This window comes from Gekko japonicus, unplaced genomic scaffold, assembly GCF_001447785.1.
Source record: "Gekko japonicus isolate JY-2015 unplaced genomic scaffold, Gekko_japonicus_V1.1 scaffold59, whole genome shotgun sequence".
Lineage (NCBI taxonomy): Eukaryota > Metazoa > Chordata > Lepidosauria > Squamata > Gekkonidae > Gekko > Gekko japonicus.
In genome coordinates, this window is record NW_015169174.1 from 726,495 (window position 1) to 734,749 (window position 8,255).

Sequence of the window (8,255 nt, forward strand, 5' to 3'; positions counted from 1 at the left end):
CACGTGATGAGGGGAGGGGGAGGCACTCTTCCCTCAGTCCTTGCCTGCCGCCGTAGGGAAAAAATCGATTAGCATACAGCCCACGGCGGGGTAGGAGGGAGGGATGTGTGCCTGCACAAAAGATGCTCGATGAACATCAGTTACAGGTAGGTGCAACCATGTTTTCATCTTCGTGTTTTCTGTGCAGTCCCACATGGGAGATTAACGCGCTGAATAAGTAAGGAGGCGGGCGTGGGCTAACGTCATCTTTATTTAAACAAAGAGTGTAAAACCGAACTTCCCACAGCCGCATCAGCTCGAGAATCAACATCAATTGAATAATGCTTAATGAACGTCAGAGGAGAGGACCATGTTGCAGCTTTGCAGATCTCTGTGACGTCCACAGCCGCTTGAAAAGCTGCCGAAGAGGCTTGTGCTCTAGTAGAATGTGCTCGGACCGGAAGAGGGCACTGCAGTCGAGCCGCTCCATAAGTCAATCGAATAGCCGAGGTTATCCATCTGGAAATGGTCTGCACAGAGACCCCCTGACCCTTCCTTGGGCACGTGAAGGAAACAAACAATTGAGCAGTGGTTCTAAAATTGGACGTGCGCTCTAAATAAAACAATAAAGCCCTCCTAACATCTAGTGTATGTAGTGTCGTCTCTGCTGGGGAGGAAGGCTCTGGGAGGAAACTTGGCAGCACAATGTCTTGTGAGAGGTGGAACTTAGAGAGAGTAACTTGGGATGGAACTCTAAGCTAGGACTCAATATAACCTTGTCAGGATAAAATTTGATAAATGGGGCATTACTTTGTAGGGCCTGTAATTCTCCCACCCTGCGGGCAGACGTTATGGCTACCAGAAAGAACACCTTATAAGTAAAAAAAGACAGTTCACATGCATCCAAAGGTTCAAACGGCGGTTGTACTAGATGCAAGAGCACAACTGATAGACTCCATTGTGGTATAGGTGGACGAACAGGCGGAAATTTATGAAATAAACCTTTAAGAAAACGTTTTGATAAAGCATTAGAAAAAATAGGCTTGGAATCAATGGCAATATGAAAAGCAGAAATAGCAGCCAAATGAACCTTTATGGACGCGGGAGAAAGCCCTGTATCCAGTATGTCTAATAGGTAATCAAAGATTGTCATCAACGGGCAACATTCAGGACGTATGTCTCGATTCCTTGCCCAAGCGGTAAACCTATTCCACTTGCTTGTGTATGAACGCCAGGCGTGTAAGTTCAGCATGCGTATGTCCGGGTGTGTTCCCTGGCGCTAACGGGAGAGGTTCGGACTGGCTCCGGGACAGGTCTCACAACGGGAGAAACCATGGCCGACAAGGCCAGAAGGGAGGGATTAGAATGCACTGTGTCTTGTCCTGTGCTATTTTCGTCAGGACTCTCTGCAATAACGGTAAGGGAGGGAATGCGTAAAATAGAACGCCTTCCCAATCTAGGAGGAATGCATCTCCCAGACAAGTCCCCCCTTTCGGCGATCGAGCACAGAACAGTGGACATTTGTCATTCGAGTGAGAGGCAAAAAGGTCTATTACAGCTTTGCCCCATCTCTGAAAAATTGGTTTCAAATACTTCCTGGGAATGGACCATTTGTGGTCCGAATGCGCTTGATGACTCAGAGCATCTGCTAGGATATTCGATCTCCCTGGGATATGTATTGCCATTAAATGAATCTTGTATCGGATTGCTAGAGACCAAAGAAGGGAGGCCTCCCTGCACAGCACTAATGACCCCGTGCCGCCCTGTTTGTTGACATAAAAATTTGTTGCCACATTGTCCATAGACAAGAGGACCATCTTGTTGCATGCTGGGCCTCTAAGAGAAGAGAGAGCATATCTTACAGCTCTGAGTTCCAATACATTGATATGAAGGGAAGACTCATACCGCGTCCAACATCCGCTGAACTGCAATGAGTTACAGTGAGCACCCCAGCCGGTCAATGAGGCATCAGTATATAGATGTAGGTCAGGTGAAAAAGGAGCCAGTGGAAAACCCCCCAACAAATTGGAATCATGAGTCCACCAGGCAAGTGAATTAAGGACTGACCATGGGATCGATAAACACTTCCACTGAGGGTCCATCCCTACTCTAAATGCTTTAATGATCCAGTTCTGCAATGGCCTCATATTTAGGCGTGCATATTGCACTGTGGAAGTAGTAGCAGCCATCAGACCCAATAGTTTCTGGATCTTAATGGCCTTCTGAAATCTAGAGCTTGTAAAAGAAGCCACCATCGACTGTATAGCTCTGGCCCGCTCTATTGGGAGAAAAGCCTTAAGAGCAACAGAGTCCAAACGTGCCCCAATAAACTCAGTAACCTGAGCCGGACTGAGTAGGGATTTTTTAAAATTAATAACTACCCCCAGTCATTGTAGAGTACAGAATGCCAGATCAAGTTGGGAGATTAAAAGGTCTCTGGAAATGGCCACAAAAAGCCAGTCATCCAGATAGGCATACACCCTGCATCTTTTCAGTCTGAGATAAGCAATGACAGTGGAAAAATACTTTGTAAACACTCTAGGTGCGGTGGCCAAACCAAAAGGCAGCACAGCATATTGGTAAATAACCCCTTGTCTCATGAAAGTCAAGTATTTCTTGTATTCATCATGAATAGAAATATGAAAATAAGCATCTTGTAAGTCTATCACAGCAAACCAAGCATTTTTTGGGATATAAGGGTAAATAGCTTGCAGGGAAATCATACGGAACTTATGCACATCCAGAAATGTATTTAGATCTCTGAGATCTAATATAGGTCTGTGTTCACCCCCTTTTTTCCGAATCAGGAAATAATTGGAGTAGAAGCCACAGTTCTCCTCTGTATCAGGGACTACCTCTATAGCACCCTTATGCAATAGTGATTGAAGTTCAATATCTAAACCAATATCTGTTTGACATCTTGGCCTGACTTTATGAAACCGCGGTGGCACTTCTTTAAACTCTAAAGAATAACCAAACTTTATTATCTGAAGAACCCAAACATCTGAACAGTGTCCAAATATGAAAAGACGTGCCCTGAACAGAGGAGGGAGGCTTCATTCCGGAGGCCTAGGCTTAGAACTTGAGGCCCGGGGAGAGCGAACATGCTGGTTCCGCTGGCATTGTTGTTGATGCCTGCGTTGATAACCACTGCTATAAGAGTGGCGGAAAGACTGATATGAGTTGGACTGAAATCTATATCCCCGACCCAGAGAGGGCTGAGAAAAAGGCTTGGAAAAATACCTGGGGTTAGGTGGTGCGGACTGTTGGGCTGCTAAGCCCAAGGACTTTGCAGTATATTTGGTCTTTCTGACCTTTTCTAAGACATCATCGGTCTGTTCACTGAACAACAATTTACCCTCGAAAGGGAGGTCCTCAATACGGGACAGAGTGTCAGGTGGAAGTGCTGAGGACCTTAACCAGGAGTGTCTCCGTAAAACTATCGCAGATGCCATGACCTTACTAGCTGCGTCTGCGGAATGACGTGAAGCCTTCAGCTCTTGCTTGGCCAATTTAGCACCTTCCATCGTGAGCTGGCGTGCCTGCTATCTTTTGTCATCAGGTAAATCTTCTAGGAGTGGGTTCAATTTGTCCCATAGAAGTACCTGATACTTAGCCATAATGGCTTTAAAATTAGAGATTCTCAGAGATAGAGAAGAAGAAGAGAAGAGGAGGTTGGATTTATACCCCGCCCTTCACTACCCAAAGGTGTCTCAGAGTAGTTGTCTAAGGTACCATGGTGTGGGCATCTCCTGTTACCATCCTTCATGGCTTAAGGTGAAGTGAGGGGGACACCAGGGCTCATCTGCGTGCCCAGAACACCACAAAGCATGTGTGAGCACCTGGCTCCCTCTTGTGGCTCCATAGCAGAAGCTTCTTTCGAAATACAGTGCTTGCTAAAAATGGGCAGTTGGCAGATTAAACTGCACCAAATGTCTAGTTCTGATGGACAGCTATGGATGAGCCCTGGTGTCCCCCTCACTTCACCTTAAGCCAAGAGGGATGGTAACAGGAGGTGCCCACACCATGGTACCTTAGACAACTACACTGATCTTTTAGCAACTGAGCAAGAGATTGCTGCTGTCATTCATTAAATCAATAGGTTAAAAAACCCACCTGTGCCACTCTGAGTAAGGCAGTCTTTTCTGTTTTGCGGATGGAACTGCTCCAAATTCCTTGCACAGGGAGGGGATGGCTCACACCCCAGCCTTATGACAAGCCACTATTAGTCAGGCTAACCAGCCCAAAAGAAAGGGATAGTTCTTCTTCAGTGGGGGAAGGCATCCAGACTGGTTAGGTCACGCCTCCTCTCGCTTCAGGCAGGGCTATGCAAATTTTTGTGTATGCCTACTTGGGTAGAGCGAGGGCGCCCTTCCAGTTTCGATAGCCCTGCCATTAGAGCCTAGCTCCACTCACCAGATCAGCAACTGCTATCTATTCCGCATATCTAAAGACTGACCCTTTGAGGTGCTAATAGCATGGATTCCAAGAAGTCTAAGAAGGCTCCAGGCTCAGGAGCTGTAACAAACAAAAGAGATCACTCCTTGGGCAAACCTTACCCGTCGGAGGCCTCGGACAAAGGGGAGGGAACATCAGAGGCTGCAGCTGCGAGCTGGAGTGAAATCCAGATGAGGCCTCGGGAAGCTGGATGGCCAGCGCAGCAATTCCCAGGTCCGAGATGACACAGATGGCTCTGGAGGGCTCTGGGAGGCAAGGGGAGAGGTGTGACTATGCGATGCGCACAAGCCACGCAGCCACCCTCACAGTGGGTAGTCATGGAATGCTGGCAGGGGGGCCCTGCCAGCTCATTAACCCCCTGTCAGGAGCAGACCCCAGACTGGCTGGCTACACTATCTACACAGCCCCATTCATGCCCTCCCCTCTCCAAATGACGGGCTGTCTGCTGCAGCAGGGCCCAACATGACCACTACTACATTTCCCCCTGCGTTTTATGGACAGCCCCCTAGTGATTGGCCCGTGAATAGCTTGAGCTTGAGCCACCATACCCTCCATGCCAAGCCTCAGATAGAGGAGGAAATGGAGCCTTCCAACATGAGAGCTGGGGGCCGGGGCTGTTCTTCCATGGAGGTGTCCATGGAACCCCAAGGCAAGGAGAGACACAGGACCTCCAGCTTTTCTGTGTCTGCTTCTACAAGCTCCTCTTCATCTTCAGCCTCTTCTTCAGAGCAAGAGGTCTCTATAAAAAGGAGACAAAGGAGACAGTTAAGGAGAGATAGGTCCAGGAGCATGGGATCTCCGACTCCCCCCCCCCCTAAAAGACCCCAGTTGAGTCATAGAAACAACCATCACGCAGACTGGTTTCAGATGGGGAGGACAGCCTTTCTGTTGTTTCACCCATTCACTCTGACAAAGAGGAGGGTGAGTGGTCAGGTGAAGAGTCAGACTCCAAAGAGAGTTCTACCAGGTTATTACAGCCTGAGCACTATCAAAGGTGATCTCCACTCTCAACTATTCTAGTGACTCAGGAGAACAAGGGACTCCAGAGGCAACAGACAGCCTGGATGCAAGAGGTTTCAAAAAGCCCAGCAGGAAAGAAACTGGCTGCCCCTTCCCAAAGCATTTCCAAGAAGTGATCAAGTCAGAATGGGCACTTCCAGGGTCTGGCTCTACCCTGAATAATATAGCAAAAAAGTTCTACGGCTTCCCATACAAGACTACGGAAGATTTGAAGATACCATTGATAGACGCACTAGTGGTGGCACTGCATTCTGGGGATGTCTTATCCAAGGATGGGGACAACATCCTTAAAGACACAGTGGACAGAAAAAATGAGACTGTACTCAAAAAAGCCCATGAGGCAGCCTCTAGCGATAAGGGCCTCTGCGGTCCTTTCAAACTTTACACGTGCTATTGTCCTCTGGGCAGATGATCTTCTTCAACAACCGGACCTTGACCCCCTCTCCTTAAAGAGATCATTGCTTAAGATTAAGCGTGCAGTGCAATTTCTTCTGATGCCTCACAGGACAGTCTGCAGTATTCTGCCAGATCTCAGGCAGCTAATGTGGTGGTGAGACGGAACCTTTGGCTTAAGCAGTGGAAGGTTGATCCCCTGTCCAAGGCAAATTTATCCACAGATAAGCTTTCAGGATGCCTGCTCTTTGGTGAAGGCCCACTTGACAAAGTTTTGGTGGAAACCAAGGAAAAGAAGTAAGCGATGCCTTCTACACCTACCACCAAAACAAAAGTTTTCAAACCACGACCCTTTCTGCCCTTTTGATTATATAAAACAAGTTACAAGGACAGAGACTATAGAGACAGCAGAGGAGGTCGTTCTGCCTCTTACCAGTCAAGATTCCCAAAGAGGCAGTTCCAAAGCTTCAAGAGACACCAACAAACAAGGAAAGAAAACTACTGCATGATGCCAGGGTTGGCGGCAGACTACAGTGCTTCACAGAACAGTGGGAAAGGACCATTCAAGACCCTTGGGTCCTGTCCATTGTGAAGCTAGGTTACAAGATCCAATTTTCTTCTCTCTCTCCACATCATTTTATCTAGTCTCCGGTACTGAAAGATCTGACAAAGCTGATACATCTAAAGGAAGCGATCCAGCACCTTTTGGACATTGGTGCCATAGAGACAGTACCAACACAGCGGTACTTCAAGGGGGTGTACTCGGTACTTTTCATTGTGCCCAAGAAGTCCAGCGCTTGGCGTGCCATCCTGAATCTGAGGGATCTCAATGTTTGGGTGGTGCAACAGAAGTTCCGAATGGAGTCACTGAAGTCTATCCTGCAGGCACTGCACAAGGGCGACTTCCTGGCATCCCTAGACCTCAAGGAGGCCTACCTGCACATACCAATACTCTACCAAAAGTATCTGTGGCAATGTTCCAAGGGCAACATTACCAATACAGGGCCCTGCCCTTTGGACTGTCTTCTTCGCCACAGGTTTTCACCAAGGTCTTGGTGACATTAGTGGCAGCTCTGAGGAGAGAGTGGATAAACACATATCCCTTTCTCAATGACATTTTGGTCAGACCACAGGACAAGGGCCAGAGGGAGATCAACCTCGTGGTTCAGTTTTCTGCAGACACAGAGTTTCCTCGTAAATGTTTCAAAGAGTCACCTAATTCCATCTCAAAGACTGACTCACCTGGGTGCGCTGATAGACACGAAATTGGAGTAGGTGTTTTATGCCTCAGGAGAAACAGAGGAGCATCAGATCCTTGATAAAAACCTTACTACTCCAAAAGAGGGCAGACCTAATGAAACTAGCTCGGCTGTTGGAGCTAATGATTGCAACAATAGACCTGGGCAAGATTTCATGCTTGACCCTTGCATGGGCTCTACTGCTTTTTCAGAAAGACATCAGAAGAAAACAAGACAAGTTTATCCAGGGCCGGCCCCAGCTTATTTTATACCCTAGGCGAGGATCCCTTCTGGCGCCCCCCCCCCCCCGTGCGCCCACCAATTTTCAAAAATAAATGCTTGTGACATTAATTTCTAAAAGGATGCAGCTCTCGGTGTGACCTTGGGGCAGTCACAAGTTCTCTCAGAGCTATTCTCTCAAGGGCAGTTCTGAAAAGAGCTCTCTCAGCCCCACCGACCTCACAGGGTATCTGTTGTGGGGAGGGGGAAGGGAAAGGAGTTTGTAAGCTGCTCTGAGATGCCTTCTTCTTCTGCTCTAGGATACTGTACTCCACTTAGCTCTCTCCTCTCCCCAGGCTCAACTCCTGCCCCCCCAAATCTCGAGGAATTCCCCAATCCGAAACTGGCAACCCTAATTCCCTGCCATGGCATGGCTGGCGCAGCAAGGGGGTTCAAAGGGGGCAGTGTCGGTTTGCAAAGCCCCTCTTCATGGAAGCCAGGAGGAAGACGCAAAACAAGAGTGGTGGGGGGGGAGGTCTCACCCAGCATTGCAAGCGTGCGGAGGCAAAACCTCGCCGGGAGGGGAGGGGGGAGCAATGCTCCCTCTGTGGAGTCTTGTGAACAAAAATTCTACTTTGTGAGCTGCTGGCATTAAAGTTAGAGAGCGATTTGGCTGCTGCATCGATCAGTTTGCTCTGGAGTCATCCAGAGGCTAAAAAACTGTTGAGCTAGCTCACGCTCACTCAGCTTAGAGGGAACACTGGAGAGGCGCTGCGCTTGTTGGCTCCCCGGGGCGCGCAAAGGGCTTGGGCTGGAGGGGACTGTCTAGTGCCTCCCATCATTTCCTCGCCCCCACCCTGGCCGCCCACTCACCAGAGCTCCCCCGACCAGCAGGAGAGCAACTCCCCCTAACAGCAGCCGCAGACTGTGCTGGGCTGCGCTCATCGC